Source organism: Macaca nemestrina, chromosome 3, assembly GCF_043159975.1.
Source record: "Macaca nemestrina isolate mMacNem1 chromosome 3, mMacNem.hap1, whole genome shotgun sequence".
Classification (NCBI taxonomy): domain Eukaryota; kingdom Metazoa; phylum Chordata; class Mammalia; order Primates; family Cercopithecidae; genus Macaca; species Macaca nemestrina.
In genome coordinates this window covers 143509037-143524317 of record NC_092127.1, presented here as the reverse complement: position 1 = coordinate 143524317, position 15281 = coordinate 143509037, and the positions used below count along the sequence as shown (strand labels likewise).

The window sequence follows — 15281 nt, the reverse complement described above, 5'->3', positions numbered from 1 at the left end:
TCTTCCTATATTTCTCTTTGAAAACAAATACAACAATGGTGACCACCCAGAAGTAAAGAATTTGTTACTAGGAGGAAAGAAAGTTTTGGTAAACACATGCTCTTGTTTATGTTATACTTTTAGACAAATTTAAATAGAGATTTACAATAAAATGAAATTTTCATCAGATTTAATTATTTTTAAAACATCTGCTTTGAGGCAATAATACCAATTAAAGCACACTTTAGGATCAGGGAAATTTTAAAATGGCATGCCTTTTTGAATGACTGAATTGCTATCAAAATGAGTACTGGAGCAGGAAAAATTTAAATCCATTTATAACAATTTACAAAATAAAGAGGAATTTGTTCATCAATGATTAGCTATTCCTCCCGGGACTCGGCATTCCAGGTATACTGATGCTTTTCACTTGTCCCAACACACACTGTCTCTCACTCTGTGCCATTTCACATGTGAATTTCTTTCCCTGGGTTCCCTCCCCATTCATCGCCTGCACCCATCCATCAGGTATCAGTTCAAATGTCCCATTGCTCGGGAAGACTACCCTAGTGACTCTATTGCAAGGGCTTAGTCTACTCTCTTAATTTTACCTTTAATTCTCTCTAAATTTTGCTTTATGTGTTTCTTATATTTGTGTTCTTGAAAAAATCTTGAACTTTGAGGAAAAGAGACAATCTTGCTTAGAATTGTATCTTCAACAACTAGCAAAGAGCCTGCAAGTAGTAACTTCTTCTTAAATAATTGCAGGATAAATGAATTAATATACATATGATCTTTAAAAATAGCAGTGTGGTAGTTCTGTACTATGTCATCTTAGCCAAACTGAAACCATGTTTCTCAGGATCTCATTCCCTGTATAGCTCTTGGTTAAAGTTAGGTATGAGAAAAATTTGCACAAGGCCATGACACTTTCAATGTCACTGTGGTTACATATGGTGGGAAAGATGCAGAGGTAGTGGTGGCTCCCAGTTTGTCTTTATTCTCTCTTGCTCTGTGACCAGCTCTTCTTCCTTCCAGGCACCAATACCTCAGCTTCTTCCACAATTATGTCTAATTCCATTATGCCATTATTTTCATAATAGTTCTGCTTTTCTGATCAAATCCTGTCTGACACAAATAATAATAATCACTAAAGTATTTCTTTCTCTTTCATATTATTTCATAAATTTTAAATGAAGTTAAAAATGTAAATATTCAAAATTAAGGTTAGTGATTTCCTATTTGATTTTATTGCAGAAAAATATTGAATTAATTTAGAAATTTAAAAAGATAGCCTATCTTTATAAAAAGTTAATGAAAAGCATAAAATTGACTAAATCAAAGTAAGCTAAGTAACATTTTTTCTCTCGCCCTGGATACATTTCCAAGGTCAGAGAAAAAAGACTTGTAAAAGAGGCTGCTTGCAGCTGTGGACAAACATCTGTATGACATAATCCCAAAGACAAAATTGCTATGATGAGATCTATAGGTTTACAAAAAAGCATGCTTAAGGAGACATAGGTCATTATTAGGTGAATAAAGTTAAGGAAAATTTGTCTTGGAATTTATTAGACTACTAAATAAATTCAGTATAGAAGTTATGTAAAGTCATAATTATTTTTATTTGTATTAAGTCTCTGTAAAACTGGCATCAAGTAATTCCAGGTTGTATACTCGAACAACAACAAAATAATTTTATAAAGAAATAAAATAACGGTGGTGTCAAACCTGCCATGGATATACAATAGTCAATATTACTAATTTGATCTTTTCCCCATTTCTTAACTTAGGTGAGAATGGTAATCAGAAGGAGAAAAATACAACAATAAAACAAAACAAATAAAAACTGCTCACATTTTTCTTTCATGGATTTTAAGCACAACCATGATGACAATTACCCACCACTCAAAAGTTTGTAATGGCTAGAGAATAAAGTTCAAACTATAACCAGGGCATTTAAGGTTTTCCCTTTAATCAGACCTCAAACTATCACTTTCAGTGTTCTTTCCTATAACCTTACCTAATATACATTTTGCAATGTAGTTATTGTACACATTCTATATCCCCTGGTGGACCATGAGTGCTTTGAAGACCAGGTCTATATATTGGTCAGCTTTGTATCCTCTTTAGAGTCTATAGGCAGTGTCAGTACATAAGAGATATTCATCATATAAATAAATGAATAACAGATGTGAAATAAGTGATTTGAACCATGCTGGAAAAAGTAAGAAGTTTTAGGCATGAATATTACACAAATCAAGTTTTATGTCTTTTTGTGGCCATCACTTATTTTTTAAATGTATATATTGAAATGTTTTAAATATGTGTATATTTTTTGAAATCATTTGAAGTTCAATATTTCTTCTCCAGGATTAATCTTAAGAATAAGCATCTGGGGGGCGGAGCAAGATGGCCGAATAGGAGCAGCTCCAGTCTCCAACTCCCAGCGCGAGCGACACAGAAGACCGGTGATTTCTGCATTTTCAACTGAGGTACTGGGTTCATCTCACTGGGGAGTGCCGGACGATCGGTGCTGGTCAGCTGCTGCAGCCCGACCAGAGAGAGCTGAAGCAGGGCGAGGCATTGCCTCTCCTGGGAAGCGCAAGGGGGAAGGGAGTCCCTTTTCCTAGCCAGGGGAACTGAGACACACAACACCTGGAAAATCGGGTAACTCCCACCCCAATACTGCGCTTTAAGCAAACAGGCACACCAGGAGATCATATCCCACACCTGGCCAGGAGGGTCCCACACCCACGGAGCCTCCCTCATTGCTAGCGCAGCAGTCTGTGATCTACCAGCAAGGCAGCAGCGAGGCTGGGGGAGGGGCGCCCGCCATTGCTGAGGCTTAAGTAGGTAAGCAAAGCTGCTGGGAAGCTCGAACTGGGTGGAGCTCACAGCAGCTCAAGGAAACCTGCCTGTCTCTGTAGACTCCATCTCTGGGGACAGGGCACAGTAAACTAAACAAATGCAGCAGACACCTCTGCAGATGCAAACGACTCTGTCTGACAGCTTTGAAGAGAGCAGTGGATCTCCCAACACGGAGGTTGAGATCTGAGAAGGGACAGACTCCCTGCTCAAGTGGGTCCCTGATCCCTGAGTAGCCTAACTGGGAGACATCCCCCACTAGGGGCAGTCTGACACCCCACACCTCACAGGGAGGAGTACACCCCTGAGAGGAAGCTTCCAAAGCAAGAATCAGACAGGTACACTCACTGTTCAGAAATATTCTATCTTCTGCAGCCTCTGCTGCTGATACCCAGGCAAACAGGGTCTGGAGTGGACCTCAAGCAATCTCCAACAGACCTACAGCTGAGGGTCCTGACTGTTAGAAGGAAAACTATGAAACAGGAAGGACACCTACACCAAAACCCCATCAGTACATCACCATCATCAAAGACCAGAGGCAGATAAAACCACAAAGATGGGGAAAAAGCAGGGCAGAAAAGCTGGAAATTCAAAAAATAAGAGCGCATCTCCCCTGGCAAAGGAGCGCAGCTCATCGCCAGCAACGGATCAAAGCTGGACGGAGAATGACTTTGACGAGATGAGAGAAGAAGGCTTCAGTCCATCAAATTTCTCAGAGCTAAAGGAGGAATTATGTACCCAGCGCAAAGAAACTAAAAATCTTGAAAAAAAAGTGGAAGAATTGATGGCTAGAGTAATTAATGCAGAGAAGGTCCTAAACGAAATGAAAGAGATGAAAACCATGACACGAGAAATACGTGACAAATACACAAGCTTCAGTAACCGACTCGATCAACTGAAAGAAAGAGTATCAGCGATTGAGGATCAAATGAATGAAATGAAGCGAGAAGAGAAACCAAAAGAAAAAAGAAGAAAAAGAAATGAACAAAGCCTGCAAGAAGTATGGGATTATGTAAAAAGACCAAATCTACGTCTGATTGGGGTGCCTGAAAATGAGGGGGAAAATGGAAGCAAGTTGGAAAACACTCTTCAGGATATCATCCAGGAGAACTTCCCCAACCTAGTAGGGCAGGCCAACATTCAAATCCAGGAAATACAGAGAACGCCACAAAGATACTCCTCGAGAAAAGCAACTCCAAGACACATAATTGCCAGATTCACCAAAGTTGAAATGAAGGAAAAAATCTTAAGGGCAGCCAGAGAGAAAGGTCGGGTTACCCACAAAGGGAAGCCCATCAGACTAACAGCAGATCTCTCGGCAGAAACTCTACAAGCCAGAAGAGAGTGGGGGCCAATATTCAACATTCTTAAAGAAAAGAATTTTCAACCCAGAATTTCATATCCAGCCAAACTAAGTTTCATAAGTGAAGGAGAAATAAAATCCTTTAAAGATAAGCAAATGCTTAGAGATTTTGTCACCACTAGGCCTGCCTTACAAGAGACCCTGAAGGAAGCACTAAACATGGAAAGGAACAACCGGTACCAGCCATTGCAAAAACATGCCAAAATGTAAAGACCATTGAGGCTAGGAAGAAACTGCATCAACTAATGAGCAAAATAACCAGTTAATATCATAATGGCAGGATCAAGTTCACACATAACAATCTTAACCTTAAATGTAAATGGACTAAATGCTCCAATTAAAAGACACAGACTGGCAAACTGGATAAAGAGTCAAGACCCATCAGTCTGCTGTATTCAGGAGACCCATCTCACACGCAGAGACATACATAGGCTCAAAATAAAGGGATGGAGGAAGATTTACCAAGCAAATGGAGAACAAAAAAAAGCAGGGGTTGCAATACTAGTCTCTGATAAAACAGACTTTCAACCATCAAAGATCAAAAGAGACAAAGAAGGCCATTACATAATGGTAAAGGGATCAATTCAACAGGAAGAGCTAAGTATCCTAAATATATATGCACCCAATACAGGAGCACCCAGATTCATAAAGCAAGTCCTTAGAGACTTACAAAGAGACTTAGACTCCCATCCAATAATAATGGGAGACGTCAACACTCCACTGTCAACATTAGACAGATCAACAAGACAGAAAGTTAACAAGGATATCCAGGAATTGAACTCATCTCTGCAGCAAGCACACCTAATAGACATCTATAGAACTCTCCACCCCAAATCAACAGAATATACATTCTTCTCAGCACCACATCATACTTACTCCAAAATTGACCATGTAATTGGAAGTAAAGCACTCCTCAGCAAATGTACAAGAACAGAAATTATAACAAACTGTCTCTCAGACCACAGTGCAATCAAACTAGAACTCAGGACTAAGAAACTCAATCAAAACCACTCAACTACATGGAAACTGAACAACCTGCTCCTGAATGACTACTGGGTACATAACGAAATGAAGGCAGAAATAAAGATGTTCTTTGAAACCAATGAGAACAAAGATACAACATACCAGAATCTCTGGGACACATTTAAAGCAGTGTGTAGAGGGAAATTTATAGCACTAAATGCCCACAAGAGAAAGCAGGAAAGATCTAAAATTGACGCTCTAACTTCGCAATTAAAAGAACTAGAGAAGCAAGAGCAAACACATTCGAAAGCTAGCAGAAGGCAAGAAATAACTAAGATCAGAGCAGAACTGAAGGAGATAGAGACACAAAAAACCCTCCAAAAATCAATGAATCCAGGAGTTGGCTTTTTGAAAAGATCAACAAAATTGACAGACCACTAGCCAGACTAATAATGAAGAAAAGAGAGAAGAATCAAATCGACGCAATTAAAAATGATAAAGGGGATATCACCACCGACCCCACAGAAATACAAACTACCATCAGAGAATACTATAAACACCTCTATGCAAATAAACTGGAAAATCTAGAAGAAATGGATAATTTCCTGGACACTTACACTCTCCCAAGACTAAACCAGGAAGAAGTTGAATCCCTGAATAGACCAATAGCAGGCTCTGAAATTGAGGCAACAATTAATAGCCTACCAACCAAAAAAAGTCCAGGACCAGATGGATTCACAGCTGAATTCTACCAGAGGTACAAGGAGGAGTTGGTACCATTCCTTCTGAAACTATTGCAATCAATAGAAAAAGAGGGAATCCTCCCTAACTCATTTGATGAGGCCAACATCATCCTGATACCAAAGCCTGGCAGAGACACAACAAAAAAAGAGAATTTTAGACCAATATCCCTGATGAACATCGATGCAAAAATCCTCAATAAAATACTGGCAAACCAGATTCAGCAACACATCAAAAAGCTTATCCACCATGATCAAGTGGGCTTCATCCCTGGGATGCAAGGCTGGTTCAACATTCGCAAATCAATAAACATAATCCAGCATATAAACAGAACCAAAGACAAGAACCACATGATTATCTCAATTGATGCAGAAAAGGGTTTTGACAAAATTCAACAGCCCTTCATGCTAAAAACGCTCAATAAATTCAGTATTGATGGAACGTACCTCAAAATAATAAGAGCTATTTATGACAAACCCACAGCCAATATCATACTGAATGGGCAAAAACTGGAAAAATTCCCTTTGAAAACTGGCACAAGACAGGGATGCCCTCTCTCACCACTCCTATTCAACATAGTGTTGGAAGTTCTGGCTAGGGCAATCAGTCAAGAGAAAGAAATCAAGGGTATTCAGTTAGGAAAAGAAGAAGTCAAATTGTCCCTGTTTGCAGATGACATGATTGTATATTTAGAAAACCCCATTGTCTCAGCCCAAAATCTCCTTAAGCTGATAAGCAACTTCAGCAAAGTCTCAGGATACAAAAATTAATGTGCAAAAATCACAAGCATTCTTATACACCAGTAACAGACAAACAGAGAGCCAAATCAGGAATGAACTTCCATTCACAATTGCTTCAAAGAGAATCAAATACCTAGGAATCCAACTTACAAGGGATGTAAAGGACCTCTTCAAGGAGAACTACAAACCACTGCTCAGTGAAATAAAAGAGGACACAAACAAATGGAAGAACATACCATGCTCATGGATAGGAAGAATCAATATTGTGAAAATGGCCATACTGCCCAAGGTAATTTATAGATTCAATGCCATCCCCATCAAGCTACCAATGAGTTTCTTCACAGAATTGGAAAAAACTGCTTTAAAGTTCATATGGAACCAAAAAGGAGCCCGCATCTCCAAGACAATCCTAAGTCAAAAGAACAAAGCTGGAGGCATCACGCTACCTGACTTCAAACTATACTACAAGGCTACAGTAACCAAAACAGCATGGTACTGGTACCAAAACAGAGATATAGACCAATGGAACAGAACAGAGTCCTCAGAAATAATACCACACATCTACAGCCATTTGATCTTTGACAAAGCTGAGAGAAACAAGAAATGGGGAAAGGATTCCCTATTTAATAAATGGTGCTGGGAAAATTGGCTAGCCATAAGTAGAAAGCTGAAACTGGATCCTTTCCTTACTCCTTATACGAAAATTAATTCAAGATGGATTAGAGACTTAAATGTTAGACCTAATACCATAAAAATCCTAGAGGAAAACCTAGGTAGTACCATTCAGGACATAGGCATGGGCAAAGACTTCATGTCTAAAACACCAAAAGCAACGGCAGCAAAAGCCAAAATTGACAAATGGGATCTCATTAAACTAAAGAGCTTCTGCACAGCAAAAGAAACTACCATCAGAGTGAACAGGCAACCTACAGAATGGGAGAAAATTTTTGCAATCTACTCATCTCGCAAAGGGCTAATATCCAGAACCTACAAAGAACTCAAACAAATTTACAAGAAAAAAACAAATAACCCCATCAAAAAGTGGGCAAAGGATATGAACAGACATTTCTCAAAAGAAGACATTCATACAGCCAACAGACACATGAAAAAATGCTCATCATCACTGGCCATCAGAGAAATGCAAATCAAAACCACAATGAGATACCATCTCACACCAGTTAGAATGGCGATCATTAAAAAGTCAGGAAACAACAGGTGCTGGAGAGGATGTGGAGAAATAGGAACACTTTTACACTGTTGGTGGGATTGTAAACTAGTTCAACCATTATGGAAAACAGTATGGCGATTCCTCAAGGATCTAGAACTAGATGTACCATATGACCCAGCCATCCCATTACTGGATATATACCCAAAGGATTATAAATTATGCTGCTATAAAGACACATGCACACGTATGTTTATTGCAGCACTATTCACAATAGCAAAGACTTGGAATCAACCCAAATGTCCATCAGTGACAGATTGGATTAAGAAAATGTGGCACATATACACCATGGAATACTATGCAGCCATCAAAAAGGATGAGTTTGCATCCTTTGTAGGGACTTGGATGCAGCTGGAATCCATCATTCTTAGCAAACTATCACAAGAACAGAAAACCAAACACCGCATGTTCTCACTCATAGGTGGGAACTGAACAATGAGATCACTCGGACTCAGGAAGGGGAACATCACACACCGGGGCCTATCATGGGGGGGGAGGGGGGAGGGATTGCATTGGGAGTTATACCTGATGTAAATGACGAGTTGATGGGTGCAGCACAGCAACATGGCACAAGTATACATATGTAACAAACCTGCACGTTATGCCCATGTACCCTACAACTTAAAGTATAATAATAATAAATAAATTTAAAAAAAAAGAATAAGCATCTATGATAGTATGAAAACATCAATAATATTTTTGTGCCATTTTAATATTTAGAGGATTTATTTTGATCAATACAATTTGTCCTGATTTTACCCATATTTAAGAAAGTTTACCTCTGCTTTATGGTCATCTTTGACATATAATACTCTGTTTGGCTAGCCTTAGAAAACATGCCTTTACATGACAGCTGTGCATTTTTTGCCATCGAATGAACAAACATTTTAGGAAGGGGAATGCTGATATATCTGTATTAGTATCATTTAATTCCAAAATGCTGTCATTTAGACATTCCTTATTATCCTCTATGGTTCTTATTATAAATATGTTATGGAACATAGGTCTATGAGGAAGTGATAGAAACAGGAGGCAGGGAAATTCTGGGCTGAAGAGAGTGGGTCCCTGGCGAGAGCCCACTCTCAAGCCTGGAACCATGGCCCAAAGTGACAACGTATATCTCTGTTTTCCCACTCAAACGTTGCCTTTTCCCAAACTACCTATGGCCCTCCCTTCCCCCCATCCTATGCCCATAAAAACCCAGACTCAGCTGGCAGAGAGAGGAGAAGCGACTGTACGTCTGAGCCTATGACTGACCATTGAAGAGAAGCTTGACTTCAGAGGGACAGCTTGAAGGCATAGCTTTCGAGAGGCATCTGGCCAGGGACAGCCAGACTCCAGGAGAAGATTACCTTCCCTCTCTGTCCCCTTTTCAGCTCCCCTGCCCACTGAAAGCCACTTTCATCAGAATAAAATTACCCACATTTACCACCTTTGATTCATTCATGAGACCTCACTCCTCCTGGATGTTGGACAAGAACTCAGGTCCGGGTGCAAAAGGCTGTCACACTGACCCTACACTGAGCTGTTAACACTTAAGCCATCCGTAGAAGGCAATGCTAAACGGGCACTGTATTCCTTCTGGGGCTTCAGGGGTCACAGGCATGCCTGCTCCAGTCGCTGCCACAGGGCCTGCACAAAGTTATGCTCCTGCCGGTTTCCAAAGGTGCTTGCTCCAGCTCCTTCACCTGCTCACCTGTGCTCCCCCTCCCGTGAGGGTTAGAACACAGTGGGTTCCAGTAAGTGGAGTTTTCCCCAACTGGCTCTGAAGCACCCGGCTAGGTCCAGAGTCCATGTATTCCAGTTCCCACCCACAAAGGGGTCAGGGAAATACCCTACTTTAGAAGTATCCATTTAGTTCAAATGAGACTGCTTAAATGAAAACAAACAAACAAACAAACAAAACCCCTGACTTGTTAAAAACAGTAATGTTTCACAATGAAATAATGTCAATATTAACTTGCTAAAATCTAATACCACTAGATGAATGGACCGAATAACGGAATCCTAGCTCTGGTAAGAAACTATAGAGGGCTTCAGGATAGAAAGATTGCCTCAACATTAGTAAGACTATAAAAGAATATAAGTTTGGTATAAACATGTTAGTGATCAGAAAATGTTTTAGATAAATAAATATAAGTAAAAATAATAGAAATTCCCTACTATAACCTCTTTGAAATATTTGTCCCCTAATTTCTTATAAATTTAATTGCTCATAATCATGAGAAAAACAATTTTAAAATTACTTTTAATTGAACTTTGAATATTAAACAATTTTTTGGTCAATAAGAAATTTTAAACAATTGAACTTTCAGTAGTTATCAAATATCTTACATTTTATTTCCAATTGCAATTTTGGTTTTTTTTTTTAAAGAAATCTAATTTCTCTTATGTGAATTAATGAAGATAGCCTAAAAATTGACTTACTGGAACAAAAGAAAAATCAAACTTTGATAGGTTGTGATTATATAAAAATAGTATTAACTAATGTGAAGCTTGAGTGATCTTATTTATTATTCTAAACTTTCACTTATTTATTGATTATTCTAAAACTATTCTTCATATGAAATGGTTAAAATCCAAACCATGGTGTTCACATTCTTGGGGAGGTATCAATGTTAGCTTAATGTAATCATGAATGTCAAATCCATTATTTTGTAAATACCCAATATATTTTAGGAGGCCATTAATTCTATGACAATGATTACAACATTTACCTCTTTACATCACATATTCTTTAGTACAATATTTAATCCTTAAAATATTTATAATCTTGATCTAGCTAGATACTTCATATATGACAGAGGTCAGCATTTTTTTTTTCTGTAAATGGATAATAAATATTTCAGGCTTTGTGGGCCATATAGCGCTGTGGCAACCAACTACTCAACTCAGTCATTATAGCATGAAAGCATCCATAAATAACTCATAAACAAATGAGTGTGTGGCTTTGTTCTTCTTTATGTATGGACATTGAAATTTAAATGTCATTTTGTATGTGCCACAAAATATTATTATTCTTTTGTTTTTTTTTTAAACACTAAAAAGTATAAGAAACATTGTTAGCTTGTAGTCTCTACAAAAACTTAATAATGTAAACAATATTCTTAGCTTGCAGACTGCATTTGGCTTATGGGCCATAGTTTGCCAACCCCTGATATGGGGTATTGAAGAGTCTGTCAACTGATTTCATTTGTTGAATGACAGTTTCAAGTTCATTGACGGTGCCTAGTCATAGAAAAATAATTTGCTTAAATATATTTTCATGCTTAGGGAAAGAAAAACCACAGTAAGTTTTTATAAAGATAAATGAATCCAATGACACTGTGCAAAGGTAACCAGTCAAATATCTAAACCATACATAGTTCACAAAAAATAACAATTGAAAAGACTTAGGGTGCAGAAAATTAAAAATAAAATCAGCAAAAAAGAGAGTAAAGTATTATACTATTTAGTTTTTCTGATGGAGAATTGTGTGACTCAAGATGGGCACCACTATTTTCTATATTAAAACTACCTAAAATGTAAAGCAAAGGAATATTGATAGACATTGAAAAGATTAAATCTTGATGGAAAATGTGTATACCCCAACAGGGTATACACACTATTCCCTTCATGTCCAAGGAACTGTGTAACTGATGTTTTCTTGACTATGGAAAAAGCAGAGTCTACATATTATAGCTCTGAAATATTTCTTATGATCAAAACTCCGGGCAGGATAGGAGGATGGCCCTAACTGAGACTAGCATTTTGTTCCCGAAAGCACCATAGGAAAGGAACAGTGCTGTTTTTGCCAGAATCACTTTTATTTATTCATAAGAAGTGTAAAAATACTTGCTAGTAAAATGAATTAGGTGGATGTTTCTGCTGGCCACAGAATCCTAATGAAACTGCACTGCTCCTTGCACAGGAATTACAACTTAGAAAAGGGAACATTTGAGTTTCTTAAGCAGTGACGAAGATTTATCTGGGATTTACCATTAATTGGATTATGTTGAATTTCTACTCCCCATCAAGTTCAATGACCATTTTTATTATCCACTTATTACCCTGAAGGGTAAAGGGTGAATTTAATAGTCAAATGGTAGAATCCTCTAAGAAGTCTTCCATGCATTTGTTCTACATGACTTATGGTTCTCTAATTTCTTTCCAAAATTACTTAGCCATAATTTGTAATTGAAAGCACATTAAGACTAGTTCCCAAGTCAATCAAATAAAATGAGAGGAAGTACTAAATTTTACTGTCTTACAAAGAGCTTAACATTTCTCACTCATAATTTTTTATTTGTTTTTTGTTGTTGTTGTTGTTGCTATTGTTAGAACTGACTCCATAGGAGCCAATTTTACATGCAACCTAATGTGTCTTGGTTCTACTCATGTCTCTCAGGCAGCAGGCCAAATACCGTTACATTCAGATTATTTCTATAACATAGTCAGACAAAAATAATAGGGAAATAATATCACTGCCTTATATCCACCACTTCCCTCTTTGTAGTATCATAGATTTTATCTCATTTGATTAATATTCACCTAGAAAAACCTCAGACTGAACTTTTATTAACTCCAGATCTCCGGGACAAGATCTCTTGTTGTGTCTTGACAATTAAAGACTTGAAAATTAATATCTATTCTCACATAGGAAGTAGGAAAGAACATTGTTTCCTCCCTTACAACAACAAAACCTTGAACAGTATGCAAACACAACACTTTTCCTGAACTCATTAGAGAGTTAAAATCACAAACCAAGTAACTAACATGAAATACAAGAAAAGAGAGGCATCTCTAAAGACAGAATGCAAGCACGTGCATACCTGGAGCAGATAGCAATGAACCCTTGGAAAAAGAGCATTTTTAACAAATTGCTGAAGACTAGGTGTGAGATAGCAAGAGAACGTAGAACACTTGGAAGCCACAGACACAAGAAAAAATATCATAATTTATACTAGCTCTCAAGCTGTTCTTGCAATAAACACCAATAAAAGTCATGAGAAAGCCTCCAAAAATGTGCAGACCTATTGGAGTTTAAGAGCAACCACTGTAAAAAAGGCACAAAACCCTGTGCGGATCCATCTTCTCATTTTCCCCTTGAAAACCTACTACAATGGGAAGAATGGAAGTACAAAACACTGAGATGACTCTACTTCAATACTCATTGACAAAATGCTGCCTAAGACCAAGGCTTAATCAGCACAATCAAGAATGCTTCTATCTCCTACCCACAGCAAGATAGCAAGCATTAAGGAACAGTGGTCTTACTCAAGGTAGAGGAATAAGAGCTTGTTGGAAAACACTCTAAGACATAGGACAAAGGAAAGACCTAAAGGTGAAGGTGGAGCAGATATTGAAACAAACCCTTTAGGAAACAAGCTCCTACCCTAAATACAAGGTAATACTACAAAAATATGAAGCCCATGGTGCACTAATAACTCTCCACACTACAGCGCTAGAAGAAGGAAAGGCATGCCCAGTTCTAGGCATAAAATTTATTTACTCTTGTCTCTATCATCCCACACAGTATGTTCAGTTCACAACAACAACAACATCCATAAGATTGCAAGGAATACAAAAAAATAAGAAAAAAGACTCATGGACTGGAGACAAAGCAATCAACAGAAACAGACTCAGATATAACAGTATTGTTTGAAATATCTAACAGTAGGTTTAAAATTTCTATGATTAATGTGTTAAAGATTCTAGTGGAAAATGTAGAGAGCATGAAGATTTAGGGGAGTAATTTTAGCAGGAAGAAGGAAACCATAAGAAATAATCAAATGGAAATGCTAAAATTAAAACGAACAAACAAATAAACATGGGAAAGGAGATGAGAAGTGCCTTCAAATGGTTCCTTGTTGGACTTAACATAGCAGAAAAAAGAATCAGTGAACTTGAAGAAAATTCAATTGAAATGTCCCAAACTGAAGAGCAAAGAGGAGGGAAAAAATAAACAACAAAACATAGCATCCAAAACATGCAGGCATTATCAAAGAGTCCAACATATGTGTAACAGGAATTGCAAAAGGAGAAGAGAAAGAAAATAAATCAGTAGAAATATTTGAAGAAATAAATGGCTGAGAATTTCCCAAAATTAATGTCAGACACTAAATCACAAAGAAACTCAGAGCATACCAAGCATGATAGATTAAAACAAAACAAACAAACAGAAAACCAATATCATATACAAACTACTAAAGCCAAAAACAGAGACAGTCTTGATGACAACCAGAGAAAAAGGGCACATTACATACAGAGGAAAAGAAATAATAATTACAGAAGAATTATATAAAACAAATTATATAAACCATAAGATGATGAAGTAATATCTCTAAAATCCTCATAGAAAAAAAACCTGTCAATCTAGGATTATAAAATCACCAAAAATATTTATAAAAATTAAGGAAAAATAAATACTTTTGTAGACAAAAATAAACAGAAACATTTCATTGCCAGCAGACTTTCACTATACAAAATATTTTTAAAAGTTCTTAAAGCATAAGGAATATTTTCCAAGACAAAAACTTAGACCTACACAAATTAACAAAGAAAACAGATAATGGAATAACGGAAGTCACATATAAAATTAATTTTTTTATATTTGCATTTGCTTTAAAATACAAATGTGCTAAAGGAGAGTATCAGTGTATTGTATGTTATTACATATGTAAAATCAAAATGTATGACAATAATAGCACAACGATAAGGATGAATTTGAAATAATCTGTTGTAAGGTTTTACACTATAGACAAAGTTGCATATTATTTTAAAATAGGCATTAACTTATTAATAATATATATTATATTTTAAAATCTAGTGTAATCAACAGAATAGATTTAAAGGGGTCATATAAATATAAAGCCAACAGTGGAGATAAAATAAAATTATAAAAAATACTTAATTCATACAAAAGGAGGCAGAGAAGAGGTACAAAGAAACAACAAAAAGCAATTCGTAAGGTCACAGATTTGCCACATTTAAATGAGTAATAATATTGTGTAAATTATATAATCACACTATAAGACTGAGATTGTCAAACAGATAAAAAAAGCAAAACCCAACTCTATGCTGTTTACAAAAAAGCACACCTTAAGTATAAAGACATAAATATATTAAAAGGAAAAGGAAGAAAAAAAATATAGCATGAAAACTTAATGAAATATATATATTGTATTATATATACATATATGGCACAATGAAACACAATGAAAGAAAACTGGGAGGATCCACAATGGCTAATTAGAAACAACTGTGGTCTGTGGCACTCAGGAAGAGGAATGAAAAGGGGCAAGTGAATTCAGCACCTTCCACGGAAATATCTAGGTTCTCGCATTGGAACTGATTAACCAAACAACTCAACCCATGGAGAAGGAAGAAAAGTGAGGGGGGTGCAGGAGATGGCCTACTGGGGAGT

At 37.0% G+C, this 15281-nt stretch overlaps 1 protein-coding gene and 1 long non-coding RNA gene across 9 annotated transcripts in view; one reads left to right on the top strand and one right to left on the bottom strand.

Annotated features, from left to right (window-relative positions):
• The window catches only part of LOC105463310 (uncharacterized), a 54519-nt gene extending 45305 nt beyond the window's left edge, over nucleotides 1–9214 (top strand). For both annotated transcript variants that reach the window (XR_976248.2, XR_011621274.1), the window contains 2 exons: nucleotides 2350–2471; nucleotides 9081–9214. This is a non-coding gene — a long non-coding RNA (uncharacterized lncRNA). The remainder of the gene's footprint in view (nucleotides 1–2349; nucleotides 2472–9080) is intronic.
• The window catches only part of CFAP299 (cilia and flagella associated protein 299), a 667873-nt gene that overhangs the window by 217180 nt on the left and 435412 nt on the right, over nucleotides 1–15281 (bottom strand). The gene's annotated exons all lie outside the window — the stretch shown is intronic.